The sequence below is a fragment of the Balaenoptera musculus genome, chromosome 3 (genome assembly GCF_009873245.2).
Source record: "Balaenoptera musculus isolate JJ_BM4_2016_0621 chromosome 3, mBalMus1.pri.v3, whole genome shotgun sequence".
Lineage (NCBI taxonomy): Eukaryota > Metazoa > Chordata > Mammalia > Artiodactyla > Balaenopteridae > Balaenoptera > Balaenoptera musculus.
This window is the reverse complement of record NC_045787.1, coordinates 146,573,294-146,590,092: the sequence shown is the minus strand read 5'-3', so window position 1 is coordinate 146,590,092 and position 16,799 is coordinate 146,573,294. Positions and strand designations below refer to the sequence as shown.

Here is a 16,799-nt window from a genome sequence, read left to right as displayed (position 1 = left end):
TTCCTGACGGGTTCCCGGAAATCGCGTGACTCGCCCCCCTCACGTGGGCCGCGGCGAGGAGGAGGAGGGAGGCGGGGGCCCGCCGGCCTCGGGCCAATCGCGAGGCGTCCTGCAGCCCGGCCAATCAGGAGCTCGGCCCGGCGAAGCACCCCTATCACATGACGCAGGAGGGGCGGGTGGCCGGGAAAAACCAGGAAGAGGGGGCGGAGCGGGGGCTCGGCGCCTGCAGCTGCATTGTGGGCGTGGGCCGTCTCTGATAGCCAGCTACCCTCACGTTTCTCGGCGCTGTTCGTTTACAAATGCTTTCACGTCCTGCATTCTATCTAATCTTAGAACTACGCTGTGAGGCCGGAAGTGCCCGTATGCCCATTTTACAGTTTAAGTTCACTGAAACTTGAAGGAATCTACGAAAACAGAGGGCATTAACTTAGGAGGGGGATTGCATCCACTTTCTGTTTTATGAAATGTCCTTCCCATCTGAACCTCTCAATTCACTGAGAAACTGACCTTGCCTTCAGTCGTTCGAGCATTCTTTCAACTAATATTTATTGCGCACGTTTGCTCCAGACGCTGGAATCAACCAGATTTCGTGCACCTCTCAGACAGCGATCTGTACACAACCGTACAAACAATGCTACCAGAAGCGCCTCGACAAACAAGCCTTCATAACACATGGACCTGAGTGTGTGTGTTTCCTAATTCTATTAATAATAACACGCAGTGCTAATATACCAATTTTTCAGACGGGGAAATTAAGGCTCAGAGAGGTTAAGTTAGTTGCTCAAGATCAGGCAGTTTGTAAATGACCCAGCTGGGACGAGAACCCAGTTCTGTCATCACAGCCTGCGCTTGCAGACTGTTCTTTTTTCTCCTTAAGGGCACAGAATTCATATTCTGAGCACAGAAATCTAATTTTAGTAAGCATAGGGAAAGGAGGATTGGGGAACAGAAATGCTTGACTAGATTCCTTTAGGATGCCAGTTTCCTCTTAGGAGTAATTGCCTTTGAAAAGGTGGCTTCTCTTTGCACACATATAGAGAAGTAGTAATGTCAACGTCAAAACCATGGACTTTTGAATCAGAGAGTTTTATAGGTCATAAGCTTCAAGAGGACAAGGACCAGCTTCTATTGTTTATCCTCTACCTTTCATGCCTGCCACATAGTCATTAAATACTGGTTGAATAGCAACCTGGATTTGAAACCTTGCTCTACCGTGTGTGAATCAGCACAAATTATTTAACCTCGTGAGGCTCCACTCTAAGTAGCTCATGGGGTTGATGTGAGAACTGAGTGAAAATAATTCGTATAAAGCACTTACCATAGTGCTTCAAATATAGTGAGCACTTAATGAATGATAGTATGATTAGATTGTTTCAAGGACATTATTTAGAAGATCCACAGCAGACTAAATACAAATAAGGATAACTCTAGACTTCAGCAGTTAAACAGCTACTAAAATAATACTTTTGTACACCATATTAATAGATAAGTATATGTAGATACCAAAGAGGACAGTAAATCTCACCTCTGTATCCTTCAAAATGCCTTAGGGTCTCAATACCCAATGAAGGAATGAGTATTTTCCCTATTGCACAGGAAGTAGCAGGACTATAATTATTTTCCTAAGTCTAACATACCACCTTCTAATTTTCCACATCAACTGGAATTTAAAAATGAAACCCCAACCGAAAAACTAGCTTGGGAAGTTTGAGCCAGGTTCCTCTCACTCATTCATGAGATTCATGCATTAAATCTCTGCAGGTCACAGATAATCCTCTCTCGTAATACTATATTTGGAAAAACTCCAGCAGATGGTTAGCTTTTCCACTGTTACTGCCCTTTGAACATAGGTATTTTCACCTCCTCTACTGGGCAACAGTTTCTTGGGCTCAAGGACCACCCAGATTCTTCTCCCAGCACAAGACTCTGCCCATTGAAAGCACTTACTAGTGAATTACGTTGTATTCCCGCCTTTGTATCTTCTGTTGTCTTGGAAAGGACAGACTTTTGGCTAACAGAGACCTTTCCATCAACGTTTATTAATGACTATATCCTGCTCTGAAGTGAATGAAATCACTGACTCCTAATTGATTTCTGTTTCTCTGGGCTTTATCCTGCCAGATTGTGCCACAGTCAAAGTTGGCAGGGAGTTAGGACTCTGGAATAGCATTGCTTTGAGTTTCAGAAGGCTCTTCTTGTTCTAGCCACAAAGCAGTAACCAACTGCCATGACCATTTCCAAAATGCTTAACCTTGATACTGCAGAACCATTTACATACTGGGATAGCCTGAGTCAGAAAAATATGTTTTACCCAAATATGAGTCAATGGGGTAAAAAAGTAATACTTAGGACTCCACTGAATTCTTAAAAATAATTTTTATTGCTTGATTAGGTAACGTTTACACTGTACAAAATTCAAAAGGTACAAAAAGTATTCAGTGAAAATTAAATCTCTCTCCCACCCCTGTTCCCTGGCCACTCATTTCTCCTTCGCAGAACCAACCACGGTTACCCACACTCTCTGTATCCTTCCAGAGACATTGGAAATGCAGACATTTCACCCACTTTAAACCTTGATGTATCTGAAACACTGTTCTTGGCGCCAAGACCCCAGTTGGAGCTCTACCACCAACTATGAGACCCAGAGTGAGGGGCTCGACCTCTCTGGGTTCCAGTTTCTTCACCAGGAGGAACTGAACTAGAACTGGATGTTCTCTATGGTCCTTCTAACTTTGAGTTCTCCTGAAAGCATTAAAATAATTGCCACAGGTCCTAACTTTCCTTTTGACCTAAGGTTTGCACTGTGTGTAGTTTTTCATTGGAGCACAGACTGAGCCCTGCCTGCTGGTCACGCACATATCTTCTAAATGAGTGTTTTCCTTTTGAATCTGTGTTTTCTTTCCAGACCCCTCTGGACCTGTGTGATATGTTAAGATTTCACAGCTTTAGAAGTGAGATTAATTAACTCAAGATTAATCAAGATCTCCAGGAAAAGCTGTGTCCTTCTGACACTTTTGAAAACCAATTTTCTTCCTGAGAAAACTGAAGCGTTGCTGAGGGTGAATCTAAAAGGGATACTAATTGATGCTTGGCATTTGGCACCCATCCCTCATTCATCCCTCCTAAAAAATATTCTTTGGGGGAAGAGAAAAGATCAGTTCTTCCCATTGCCTCAACCTCTCAATAGGATGCAGTGTTCTTTATGTGACAGCTCTGAGCTTCGGTTTCTTACTTCTCCCTGGAGGCACCGAAGTTCAGCCCCAAGTGCACTTCCCTAGTCAATCATTTACTTATTTCCCCTGAATCCTCGTTCTCCAAACCCAGACCATGTCTGCCACACGATAGGAGCTTGTTAACTGCTTGTGGACGGAAGGCACAGATTAACCTCCAAATCCTATTCATCCTCCATGGCTGAAGACCCCATATCTTTTATGAAGTTTATTTCTATCATATCTATTTCTGCCCTCATTAATCTCCTTCCTTCTTCCACCCAACTGAGCACTTAAGGTACTTACTGCTTTGTATTATTCGTAACATGTGTGTTGATGTTATTTCCTCGAGTAAATCAAGGGGCATAAACACTAATACATCCTTGAATTACGGAGAATGCCAGGCACATCATTAGACAGCAGATTCAAGACTGCTTAGTGACAGATAAGGGAAGAGAAAGCAATAAAGAAACTGACATTTGTTGAGTGCCTAATGTATACAGGAAGACACAGCCTCTGCCCTGGAGGAACTCAGAACCTGGTGAAGGAGACTGACTTGGGAAGCTGACAATACAAGAGTTTATAAGAGGGGAAGCCCTGACCTGGTTGTTAAGAACATGACACGTGTTTCAGGGCCACTTTCTTGCTAACTGATTTGGGCAAGTTCCTAATCCGTCTATCCCTTGATTTCTGTCATCAGCTGCCTCACAAGTTGATTTTGAGGATGAAATGCATGGCCTGAGGCCTAATGGGTGCTCAACAGTGTTGGTCTTCCCCTCCTCTACCTTCCAGGGAGGAATGTGACCGGAAGTTTCTTGGAAGAGAAGCAGCAGCAGAGAAGGGAAAGTGGCATGGCAAGAGAGGGCAGCAAGCAACTCAGACTGTTTTGGGATGCCATTACCTTCCAAGGCAGCATTCCTGTCAAAATTGTTTTGTCTGTTTCACTAAGACTGAAAATTTCCAGGACATCTAGTAGTTCCTGTGGGGTTTTGGTTTTTTGGTTTGGTTTTGGTTTTTTGTCAGCGCTGAGCTGAAGATACACTGTTAGTATCAGCCACTCTGAGAGCTAACCAGGAAGCCAGGGAGTGAGAACAATCTAGTATTTGTTGTAGGAAAGACTCCCAAAGGACAGGTACAATAAGACCTTCTTGTTGGGGAGGCCAGAAATAGGACAATAAAAACAGAAAGCGGAGGAACAGATTGATAAGAAGTAGGAACCAAGACCTGTAGCCAGATAACAGTTTGTTGAACTACAAATAGAGGCACATTCCAAAAGGCCCAATCTGGTGTAAAACTGTGAAGCTGGATTTCTAAACACAGGAAGTAAACAGTCCAGAAAGGTCACTAAAGGAAAGAAATAATAATAAAAAGTTCAGAGAACTGAGGGTGAAGTTAGGGGGTCCTGTGTATCCAAGGTCCCCCCACCCCATAAATTCACAAGGTCATAAATTTCCTTCATGCTACAGCAAAACCAGGGATGGTGCTCACCAGTGTTGAGTTTTCAGCTTGTTTTCACAAGGTCCAGCCCAAGAGTGAGACGCATAAAATAAATGGGTGCAATATACCTGAATTCACACTCCAGTCACAGTGAGACATAGAGCACATTAACAAACCTGAATGCCAGCTGTGGACTCTATCCTGTGTTAAGAGGGCAGTACTAGGAGGAAGCCTCATTAATCTACCCCCATAAGTCAGTGCCCATCTAGGCTCCTGCAGGGCTGCTGGTCTTTCCATACATATCCTAAGGGCACCAGCTCCCTGCAACCTGGGAGGTGCACCTGCCACTCAGGCTTACGTCAGGATTCTGGCGGCAGGAGTCCTGGTGAGCTGGCTACAGCTCCTTCTTGGTGCCCGGATAACCAGTCAGCTTGACATGAAGAGGCTCCTTGCCCACTTACCCAATCACCTCTTCCCAGTCTGGCAAAAGAGGAAGTCGCCTTTGGGGAACTTGGGAGTAGCAGAGGGAACTGAAGGGTGAATCAGGACAAAGTAAGGGGTGGTTCTCCTTTCCTCCAAACAAAGGTTCAGGCTCCTGCCAACTCCATAAAAGAAGGGAGGACCAGGTTGGTGGTTTTCTTCTCTCCTCTGGTTGGGGAACAGAGGAGTAGGGAGTATTAGAAAGGAGGGAAATGTACAATACTGCTCGTTGCCCTGCCCCAACCCAATTATACTCTGGTGAGGCATAAGGCAACACAGGTAAAGTCCTCAGAGTCTGGCAAACAACAAGCCTAAGTGAAGGTTAGCTATTGTTGTTATTATTAATAACAATGGCTCTTAACTTCCCTGGGGGTCTGATAAAAGCCATAGACTTGCTCCCCAGAAAAAAGCGCACAAGTATACACACACCTAATTTTGCAGGTGATTTCAGGGGATGTGCAGATATTTGTGTAATACTCTGATTAGGACCCACCGTGGTCAGGACACACTCCAGCCTACAGAACAGCTACATAATTTGCAGGTCCGAGTACAAAATGAAAATGCAGGGAGCCCTTGTTCAAAAATTATTAAGAATTTCATGACAACGAAAGCAGAACATTAAACCAGGTGTGGGACCCTTCTCTGCATGGGGTCCTGCTTGACTGCGCAGGTCCCACACCCAAGCAGCTGGCTCACCAAGACCTTAGAGCTCTAGGTCAGACCACTGTACCTTTGCTTTAAGCAAACTCAGTATCCCAAGAATGGAATTTACAAAATGTGCATTTGAAAGCTGGCCACCCATAGGACTCTTATTGAGCAACTACTTAGGGCAAGGTTGTAGAGATCAAACACTTGAAATGAACAAGCCAGAGATCCTGCACAGCAAAGCTTCTGCAGCCTGGGGGGAAAGACCTGTAAATTACACAGCTGTGATGACAGGAATCAGCCACAGTTGCTGTGGGAACCCAGAGGGGGCACAATTTAGGAAGAGAGGAGGTAGGAAAGCGCCCCCAGGGCCTGACTCGGGGGTCAACACAGCAAGATGAGAAGGGTGCGAGGTGTTCTAGGCAAAGGGAGGTGAGAGAGGAGACGATGCTTTGCCCAGACCTGCACTTTCTGTGCATGTGCTACATCATGCCCGAAAATTCCACTTGTGATTCCGCTTTTCAGAAATGCCGGCGGAGAGCAGGAAGCATGCCCCCTCCCTCAGACATGCAGGTGTAGGTATGGGCTGCTCCTTTACCGCAGGTACCATAGAAACAAACCATGGGGAAGCAGCCAAGACTGCAAGACCCCAGAAGGGTCCCGGGAGGAAATTTACCCTGGGACAAAATGCCACGGAGGCTCAGCAGCAGCCCGGGACCTTGAGATCAGACTCCTCTGGGTTTAAATCCTCTTACCTCTATGTAGCAGCTTGTGGCCTTGGGCCTCAATTTTTTTATCTGTAAAATAGGGATAATCGTAGTATTTACCTAACAGGGTTGTTATGGGGATTAAATACGTTAATATATGTGAAGCATTTAGAACGTCTTGCTTACCCAACTGCTACATAAGTGCTAGCTATTATCATTAGCAATAGGACTGATAACAATGAAGGAAAAAACACAAACTAAAAAAAAGCAGTTGCAAAAGGGCTCCCGGATCTCAGAGATGGGAAGAGCCTTGGGTGTGGGTGAGTAGGAAGGTTGGAGGCCCTGTAACCATACCCGCTGAAGGGGCAAAAAAAACCTTTGGAATGAGATGACCTTTGATGTATCATAAAGATAGACCTCTGGGTGGAATTGGCTAAGTCATGTAAACTTTGTTGACCTCAATCTATCCAATTGTGGAATAGGAATAATGTGTCCCACTTACTTCACTGGATAACATATGTGAAAATATTTGGTAAGCTGGAGGTGAAGGTGGTGCTATTGTCTAAGCCACAGGGTTTACTAATGATGTCATTTATAGACAGAATCCTCTTCCTCTGCCTACCCCTTAAGAATGGGTGCTTCTCAGGTCTCCAGCCTAGACTGCTTCTCAGCCCCCATAACCACACCCATAGCTTCAGTAATATCCATGCCGGTGCCTAGCATCCCTACCTCCAGCCTGGTCCTCCTTCCCAACCTCCAGGCCCATGTAAAAAGTGCCCACTAGGTATGTCCATGTGGATATCTCAGGCACCTGCAAACTCTCATTGTCCATGACTGAACTCATCATGGCTCCGTATCTCAGTGAAAGGTTCCATGGTCCAGCCAGCAGGAAACCTGGGTGTAATCCTTGACCTCTCCCCCCACCTCTGACATCCATCAGCCATCTGTATGTGCTAATAAATATGGCCCCAGAGCAGCTACTTCTCTGACTTCATTTCACTCCTATTCCCATAATCCAGGACACCTCTCCCTTTCCTCAACTCCCACAACTTCATCACTCATCGGCCTAGAACACCTCACTCACTCCCGTTTGCCTAGCTCTTATTCATCCTTTGGGTTTCCCCTTAAAGGTCATTTCCTTTAAAAAGCCTTCCTCCACCACTCGTTGAGGGTTCCTAGCTCTCTTACCCAGCAACCTGTACTTGCTAAGATACTGCACCTACACTGAGGTCCATTGCTAAACTCTCAGCTCGAGGAGACCACAGGCTGAGTTTCTTCCGCTTACTAGTGTCTCAAGCAGGTAACATCAGGACAAAGAACAGGAGCTGGAAATACTTGTTGAATGTTGCTGAAAACCTTACATGGCTTGCAAAGTCACACTTAGCTTCTTAACTGACACTTCCCCAGACACAGCACTTACTTTTACAAAACATCTGCTCCTTGCGTTCCGTTTTGGGGTGGCGCCCACAGCAGTACCACACTTTGGACAGTGGAAAGAAACTATGGAAACCATGTCAAAACCCTGATGGCAACTTAAATAGAAGCTTGGCTGGATTCACGTGGGTAGCAGTCTTCATCGTTGAGCATCCTCAGCTAGAATACTCCTGTTTTGGAGTTGGCCTGGGAAGCGGGGCCGGGGAGAAGTAGTGGGAGGTGGGGAAAAAAGGGCCAATACATCTCACAAGGAGGGGGTTTGAACTGAAACAGCAACATAGCCTGAATGAAAGACTTGCTTGGAGCAGTTGGGAGTGGAAGAACAGTGGGGCTTTTTCTACCCGTGTGGGACCCCAGAACATTCATACCCCAGGCTTCCACTTTTCTATGTGGGCAGAATCAAAATCAATGCTCCCTTTTCATTTCACCGCGCGGTCACTGTGAGCACCTATACAGAGGGAGGCTGGCGTTTTATAAGCTGAACGCTCTGCGCTCCATCCTGCGCAGTGCAAACAGTTAATCAGAACTGCTGTGTGAACTCGCGGATTTTCATCGATTCAGAATAGCTTCAGTGTTTTAATAAATCTAGCTGACTTCATTTCCCTGGGCCCTGAATTACTCTTAAAATAAAAAAAAAATGTGTGTGTGTGTGTGTCTGTGTGTGTGTGTGTGTGTGTGTCTGTGTGTGTGTGTTATATAATCTTTGAAGGAAGTACTAATACTATTCTGACAATGTTCCCCTGCAAAACACCATTTTTCTCCTGATTATAAAATAACATGCTCTTTGTGGAAAATTTGGAAGTACACAAAGTTGTAAAAGACATAATCACAATCAACATTTTGGTCCATTTCCTATCAGGTTTTTTTCTGTGCATGTAAGTTTGAAATCCTGTGGGTTTTTTTCCCTCTTAACATAATATCCTATTATCTTTTGTTATTAAAGAAACTTATTGTTTCTTCTTTTTGCTCAAGTATCACAGCTTCATTGGAGAAAATGCTGAAAAGGAAAAAGAAAATTAAAATCATTTGCAATTACCATCCAGAGGCAATGTTAAGAGTTCTGCTGTTTGTCTTTTCAATCACGTTTTCCAGGCATATATTTTGGGGAAAAAATTATTAAATGCACCAGGATATTCCTTTATTTGGATGCAGTATGGCTTATGTAAGAATCTCCTTTTGTTGAACATTAAGGCTGCTTTCCATCAATTCTGCTACAAAAAATATCCTTCACGACAGCATTTTACATTGTGCTTTTTTCCTTAGAAAATTATGGATTTTCTACAATTAACTTCATACATTCAATTCTTGAGAGAAAACTGAAATAAAGGGACAGGGGAAAAAGTAATACGTAATTTTCACTTCAGAGTCCATCTCCATTTTAAATACATTTGTTCTCCAAACAGAAGAGAGCTCTTGCATAGAGGGGTGGGGTGACGAAACCATTCTAAAATGCCAGATAGATTTTTTTTTTTTAATTTTTTAATTGTTTTAATTTTATGGCTGTGTTGGGTCTTCGTTTCTGTGCGAGGGCTTTCTCTAGTTGTGGCAAGCGGGGGCCACTCTTCATTGCGATGCGCGGGCCTCTCACTATCGCGGCCTCTCTTGTTGCGGAGCACAGGCTCCAGACGCGCAGGCTCAGCAATTGTGGCTCATGGGCCCAGTTGCTCCGCGGCATGTGGGATCTTCCCAGACCAGGGCTCGAACCCGTGTCCCCTGCATTGGCAGGCAGATTCTCAACCACTGCGCCACCAGGGAAGCCCCAGATAGATATTTTTTAATGTAATTTAAATATAGTTGATAAAGGAGCAACTGACTTCAAATTTTTGGAAGATGAAATCCAGGGCCAAATCTTTCATGAGTCCGAGCAACAGTTTAAAATAATTTCTCAATTCTAAATTTCCCTCCACATGGCAGAACACCTACCAGTGCTTAAAAAAAAAAAAAACTGGCCTGAAGAAATAAAAAGGTGCCACTTCTGAAGCAACACCAAAGGAAGATATAATAAAAAATTGTTGGGTCAGTGATAAGGGTACAGACATCATATGTTTGAAGAAAACAACAAAAACAATGTTAAAAGAAACCAATGACCCTTGAACTACATCTTCAAAAGCATGCCAGAAATACTCCCGTTCTGGTATACGAGCTGGTAGAGCCTGGAAGGGCAGGAAGGATGTGGTCTAGACACTTATGCTATGATTGTTTCTAAGAGATCCATCTCCCTGCTCAGAGATCAGGCCTGGATCCTGGTGTGTGCCTTTTATTTTTCTGTAACCCAAGTACAAATGACTAAAACAAAAGGGAAACCATATGCTTAAAAAAAAAAAATCAGTTGGCTGCCCCTCTGGGGCCTATCTTCATAGAAAAGTACTGTCAGTGGGTCCTAGGGATTTTACCATTTCTTTGAAAAATACCCTTTGTGTATTATTATAATTTACAAATCACCTTCACCACCACATTTGGTAACAACCTCACATAGCAGAATGGTCAGGTATTATCCCCATTTTATAGATGAAAAAACTGAGGCTCAGATATTAAATGATTTTACCCAAGTCACATAACTAGCAAGTGATGGAATAATTGCAAAGCTAGGGCTTCTCCTAGTCTGATGATCATCCAGGCCACACCATGTTCACCGGGGCTTTGGAGGAGAGAAACACTTCCAGTATCCTTTTAAAGCGCTGGATGGTGCTCCTTCCAATCTGGGCCCTGACAAGCACTGGAGCAAGGGCACTGTCGAAGGAAACAGGACTCACAGGCATCCATCTCAGATGCTGGGTCGTTTTAACAAAATGGTTCAATTATTAGGGAGGAGGTGAGGAGAAAACATATATCTGAGTTTACCCGGCCGTTAGGAGCTTGCAATCAGTCTTTGGGCAGGGAGGGGTGGTCTTTGATCTCCAATCTGGCTAGGAAATGAGCTCCTTTCTTCTTCACAGGCTTTATACTGAGGCCTCATTAGGAGTGAGTCCTAGTAGGGTTTGGAGAAAACCCTCTAGATTCAGGCCTGGTCTGCTGCCTTATTAGGGCCTTTTATCTCCCTAGAAAGTTTACTGAGCAGGATTTTCAAAACCTCCCTGGCACATCACCAGGCCCTTCAGTGCTCATGTCCCTGTGTCTCCCACTGCTGTTAGTGCAGCCAACACATAAATCTTCCTCACCCGTCTGTAAGAATTGGATCCCACCAAGTGGCAAGCAAGCCCGAGTGTAAAAAGCAATGTAATCCAGTTTACCCCCTAATGTCTTACAGCGAACAAGAAGTACGAAAATGGATCCGTACCAAGTGACAGAATAAGGCAGAACTCAGGGACCTGGATCAGCCAGGGTTGTGACCTCTGCCTTCAACCATGCCATTAAATCGGAAATGTGTCAAACCATGATCGTGAATGAGAAGAGCCCCCCAAGAGCTGCCCTCCATCACTGCTGCAAGCATGCCACAGCCGAGGTCTGCTGTGCTGAACCCACGCAGGCTCCCTATCAGCTCATGCCGTGCTGAACTCGGGACAGGCAAAAGCAACACTCAAGGGAAGCACCACACTAGGGACGACCTGAGGCTCAGCTTCAAACCCATGGTGGTCTGCTGGGAAGCAGTCCAGGGTGGGAGTTGGAAAGGTTTCAGACTGACCGCCAGTGATGATGGGCAGTAGGGCCTGACTTGAAGAATCCGGGTACTCAGCTGCACTCAAGTCACGCTCCCCCGACCGCGGTCAGGACTCAAAGACTGTGGCATCCTTTCATGTACCCACAGTAACCACCAGCATTGCTTTCTTAGATGACAAATAACAATTAAGGATCAAGTAAGTTGCTCCGATGAGAGAGAGCCTGATCATCCACAAAGGCATAATTCTTTCCTCCCACCCGAGCCCCAGAGCTGGCTCCTGGCCAGTGGAACTCTGAGACAGGCAGGGTACAAGGAAGAAGCGCTCTAGAGTGGAAATTAGAAAACATGGATCCTACTCCCCCATCTGCCTCTGACCAGCTATGTTAAACTGGGCAAGTAACTCTCCCTGTCTGGGCTGAGATTCCTCATCTGTAAAATGATGGGGTTACCATGTATCACTGTGGTCCCTCAACATCAAATCTTCAGTGTTTTCTGGATTCCACGAAATTAGCTAAAGAAGCCTGTTTGCTGGAAATGTAAAGTACCAAGTTGCCTCTCAGGAAAAACTTTAAGTTCAAAATGAAAGCAAAGAAGGAAAAGAAAGAAATGAAAGCGGGAGAGTTAGGTCAACTTGAAACTCTCTTTGGTCATAAGAATAGCAAAGCAATGAGTTCAGATAGCTTGGGAGGAATAGAAAACTACAAACTGCAAAACAGGAAACCCATTCTTGGCTGGCTGTCAAAGAGCCATGAGCTGGTGAAAGTTTAGATCCATTTTCATTTTAAATTTCTTAAAACTAATAAAGTCCCCAAGTTAGTGAATTATTGAGATGCCTGCTACTGAAACACAGAATTATTGTTCCCGTCCCAGGCTTTTTAACCACTTGATGTTTCAGTCCTATTTCTGATAGTGAGGTGGTACAAGGAACCGCTGGTTCCGGCTCGTCCCTGTGGCTGGCACCGCCCCTCTACCTGCTTAGCATCATGACCACGTGTTTATGGACAATGGTCAAACGCGGCCTTGAATTATATACCTCCCCAAATAGCATTCCAGCTCTTGAATTTGCAGGGACCCAATTTCCACATCTTTGATTCCTCCAGTGGCTACAGCAAGCACTCAGGTGTTTACCGGATGATTAAGAACAGTACTTACCAGACTCCTCAGGTATCTCAAACTACACAGCCAGGTTAATCCATCCAAGCTACGTCTGGACTACAAAATCATTTTTCAAAAAGGCATTATCCAGAGACAGAAGAGCTTACAGAAATGAGCTTAACAAACACCGAAACCAGATTTCCATAGAGAGCAGAAAAATAATTTATTCCAAAGGAGGGCAGAAATAAGAAATTCATCCTGAAAATATACTTTGGTATAATTCTGGTGGGACAGATTTTCCCTCTGAACATGTTCTCCTACTGACTGCCCCACTGGAGTCTTACTATCATGTAACAGTTTTTAAACACTTCGCTGATTCTCATGTTGTGAGCGGGCAGGAGCCATCTTCAAATCCACAGTTTCCAAGGAGAGTAATGTTATTTCTCAGAACAACAGCATTTTCTATCTCCGAAGAGTACATAAACATTTTATAGGGGCAGCACAGTTTAGATTCAATAGGCACATCATTCATCAAAGTATAAAAAAGGTGACAGGAAAAAATACTGCATTGTAGAATAAGATATTCAAATGTGGTGGGAACGTTTAAGGCAGCTGACAGCCAAAGTGGGCAAGTCAAGGAAGGTGGTCTGGGTATGGAGGTGATTTTGCATCTAGAGGAGTTCTCTTTGTGACCTGCAAAACAAAACCGTTCCAGTAACTGGGCCTTTCCACCAACCTCAGGAGGGCAAAAGGGTAACACCAAGAAAGTCAACCAGGCCAATAATTTTAAATACACAGATGCTCCTAAATGAAAGTGGGCTCAGTTAACGTGCAAGTTCGGGCAGGTTTTGCAGGGCTGTGACAATAAGTCCAGTTACCAAGGACAATGCTAAACTGAGGATCCCAAGTCCCGGTTTGACGGTGTCATAGAAAGCAGGAAGAGTGGAGCTGACTGAGACCCGCTGCACTGGGACCTGACAAGTTCCCTTGGGCTTCAAGACTCTGTATTTGCACTTCCGCTCCCACAGGCGGGCAAGCTGGTCCCTGCGTCAGACTCCTAAAGAGCAGGCCCCTTGCTACTCGAGATGGCTCACCGTTCTTGCCACCCCAAGTGTAGGTGACAAATGAGAATTTCTTCTTCTAGAAGCTTAATGCTGCAACACCACCTTTGCAGAGCTGGCAAACATTTAAAATAGGTATCTTCACACATCAGACTGCTAACAGCGGTCGCGTAACTCCTTCACGCAAAGCTTACTGTATAACGTCTTTATAAATAAAGCCACATGTGCTACTTTTGAAGTTAAAGAGAAAAAATAAAGAGAAAATAAAAGTTCAATAGTGTCTTTAAGAGGTGATTTCCACACAAGCCTCGATTTAGTAGATAAGAAATCAAGCTGGTTGTGGCCCACCATTTGCCAGGGTGTTGAGGGAGGTGCAGGGGGAGTGAGGGGCTAGTTAAGTGGGGAGGAGGCACGGCTGTAGCAGGCAGGTCTGGAAGGCTGGAGGTCGCAAAGCCCACAGGGAGACCACACGGGCCCTTGCGATTTCCCAAGCCAGTGGGCACACACCCTGGAGAATGCCCAGTGCCGGGTGATTAAATGGCGGGTTTCCCAAGGCTCCGGGGCCAAGGTGCCCAGAAGCAGACATGAGACTGCTGGTAAATCTTACTGGAGCAAGCTGGGGAGGCCAGCCGCCCAGAAGCAGACATAAGACTGCTGGTAAATCTTACTGGAGCAAGCTGGGCAGGCCAGCCACCCTCCATGGTGGAAAGCACCAGACTGCTGGGGACCCACTAGGGCAGGACAGTGCAAACAGTCAACTGAAGATGTAATTAGAGGACCATTTTTACCACGTACTAAGGAAAATAACCGTAGCAGGCTAGGTAGGGGCAATGACCAGAGCTATCGGTTTCTTCCATGGCTTCATGAACCATGAACCAACCTTTCCTCTAATCTCATGATCATTTTCTCTTCTCTTCCTTAGGCCAGCAGAACAGCCCTCTGCACAGACCTGAGTTCCAGGCAGGTTATTAATTTACTTGAGAATATGTGAAGCAGTGAATCCAAATGTTTTGTGTGTGAAGTTCCTATGAAGAGCATATGGTCAGGGGACTTCCCTGGTGGCGCAATGGTTAAGAATCCGCCTGCTAATGCAAGGGACATGGGTTTGAGCCCTGGTCCGGGAAGATCCCACAAGTCACGGAGCAACTAAGCCCGTGCGCCACAACTACTGAGCCTGCGCTCTAGAGCCCGCGAGCCACAACTACTGAAGCCTGCACGCTCTAGGGCCCGCATGCCGCAACTACTGAGCCCACCTGCTGCAACTGCTGAAGCCTGTGCACCTAGAGCCCATGCTCCACAACAAGAGAAGCTACCGCAATGAGAAGACTGCAAACTGCGTTGAAGAGTAGCCCCTGCTAGTCGCAACTAGAGAAAGCCTGCGCGCAGCAATGAAGACCCAACGCAGCCAAAAATAATAAATTAAATTTTAAAAAACAGCATATGGTCAGACTTCCTCACTGTTTAGGCCTTTCTGGATGAATGAACAATCACAGAAGGGGAAAACAGGTCTTCACTTGTGAAAAACCACACAGAAAGAGGGAATAATTTTCCCTCAAGCTCAGTGATACCAGTTTAAGATTAATGTGAACGAGCATTATGTTCTATGGCATAGACTTGTGGTTTGATTCTGGAGTGAATTAAAGAAGCACATATTCTAATCATCTCTCTGATATGCAAGAGCCATTCTGGGGTGGAGGTGGGGAACTCAGCCAAAGGGTCCATGTTCTCATTTTGTAAAATAAAGGAATCACAAGGCTACTTTCAGATAAAACTGAGAATGAAGACAACATAAAAATATTAAGGCTAGAATCAAGAAATCTGTTCAGGGAAGGATGATGAGTGAATATATATATTTTTTAAACAAAAAAGAAGAGGTCTCATTTTTATCTTTATTTTTTCATTTCAGATAACTTTGCAAAATAATTCCTTCTTTACTCTCATGGTAAGGTATGTATTTATTGTAGGAGATCAACTACAAGAGGTATTTAAGCAACCTATAAAGGCCTGAGTGTTTCACAATTCAAGGCAAAAACAGCAGAGCTAAATACATTTAGGAGAGAAGAGATCTCTGGGAAGCCAAGTGGTCAGGAAAGGAAGTGCAAGGATTTGCAAGCTGGACACTTAGAGAAAACATCAGAAAGAATTAAGAGAGAATGGGCGAGTGGAGACAAGAAACCAGAATGTTCGCTGAATAGTGCGTTTACTAACCTGCTTTCTACATTAACGACTGCGGTAGGGGAGTGAGGCAGGAAAAGCTAAGTAAAGCTAATTAGGTCAAGAGCATGAAAATGGTATGGCTGGAACTAGTAGGTCACGGAGGAAAGTTGTGCAGAGAGTGGCGAAGGTGGTTGGAAGGCAGACAAGGCAGGCCTTGACCACCAAGTTAGAAAGTGGGACAGAATCTGCAGACTAGTCATTCTTATCTTTTGTGGCTCATGGGACCTTTGGTGACCCTGACAAGCTGTGCTGACAGCACGTTACATACAGCATTCCAAGCGGCACGTACCCATTAAAATCAGGGACCTTGGGTTTAAGAAAAAGCCCTGCTGTAGCCCATGGAGAGCTACTCAAAGTTTCTGGGGCAAGCAGGATGTGTTTCAGGAAGTGCTATGTCAGGAAGATAAAACAGGGTGGTGGTTTGTAGATACTTTGAGTGTAGAGGCAGGCAGACGTGATGAGGAGCCACTGCAGTAATTCAGAGCCGCAGTGACTGGGTCAGATAGTAGGGTCCCCGACAGAGGAACAGAGTACAGAGGCAGACACAAGTGACATTACAGGCTCAACTGGATTCAAGGAAGAGGAGAAAGAAGCGATCGAATGGGTTCTAGGTGACAGGGAACACTGTGACAGGCTTTTTAACCATAAAACACCTTGCACTGTTTTAACTTTTCACAAGTATGGCTTAATTCCAACCTCTCAACAGATCACGAACCCCTTCAGAGTCCACAGCCTCCTCTGAAATCCCCACTCAGTACTATGTACCTCGTGACACTCAAATATTTTTGGAATGCATAGAAAAACAGCTTCCTCAGGGCAGAGGCCTAATTACCAATAGTCTATTCCTCTCCGGTCCAGATTTTGTAATAAAATGGAATGCCTGCCCTTTTAGGACTGCGGTAAACCATACAGGCTT

General features: G+C 45.0%; 1 protein-coding gene across 1 annotated transcript in view; it reads right to left on the bottom strand.

Annotated features, from left to right (window-relative positions):
- Positions 1-12,803: 12,803 nt before the first annotated feature.
- The window catches only part of ATP6V0E1 (ATPase H+ transporting V0 subunit e1), a 35,476-nt gene continuing 31,480 nt past the window's right edge, over positions 12,804-16,799 (bottom strand). The window contains exon 4 of the mRNA XM_036848819.1: positions 12,804-13,298. The gene's annotated coding sequence lies outside the window, so the exon portion shown is untranslated. The remainder of the gene's footprint in view (positions 13,299-16,799) is intronic.